This window comes from Propithecus coquereli, unplaced genomic scaffold, assembly GCF_000956105.1.
Source record: "Propithecus coquereli isolate 6110/MARCELLA unplaced genomic scaffold, Pcoq_1.0 Scaffold370, whole genome shotgun sequence".
NCBI lineage: Eukaryota > Metazoa > Chordata > Mammalia > Primates > Indriidae > Propithecus > Propithecus coquereli.
Window position 1 is genome coordinate 51,034 of NW_012149397.1, and position 587 is coordinate 51,620.

The following is a 587-nucleotide window of genomic DNA, read 5'->3' on the forward strand; positions in this document are numbered from 1 at the left end:
GATAAACTCAAAGAAATCCATGCCAAGACACATAATAATTAAATTTCAGAGAGAAACGACACATTTCTTGTAGGGGAACACCAATTCAAATAACATGTCTAGTCTTAAATCTTAGGGCCGGAAGAAAGTAGAAAAAACAATTTTCAAGTACTGAAAGAAAAGAACTCTCAATCCAGAATTCTATATCCAGTGAAAATATCCTTTAAGAGAAAAGGGAAATCATGACATTATCAGATGAAGGAAAACTAAGAGAATTCTATGCTAACAAACTTACTCTTAAAAACTGTCTAACAGCACTTCTCTAACAGAAGGCTGGGCATCATGGCTTACACTTGTAATCCCAGCACTGTGGGAGGCCACGGCAGGAGCATCGCTTGAAGCCAGGAGTTCAAGACCAGCCTGGGCAACATACTGAGACCCCCGTCTCCACAAAAAATTTTTCAAAAATTTGCTGGGTATGATGGTGTGTGTCTGTAGTCCTAGCTACTTGGGAGGCTAAGACAGGAGGATTGCTTGAGCCCTGGAGTTTGAAGTTACAGTGAGCTATGATTGTACAACTGCACTCCAGCCTGCAAGACAGAGTGAGA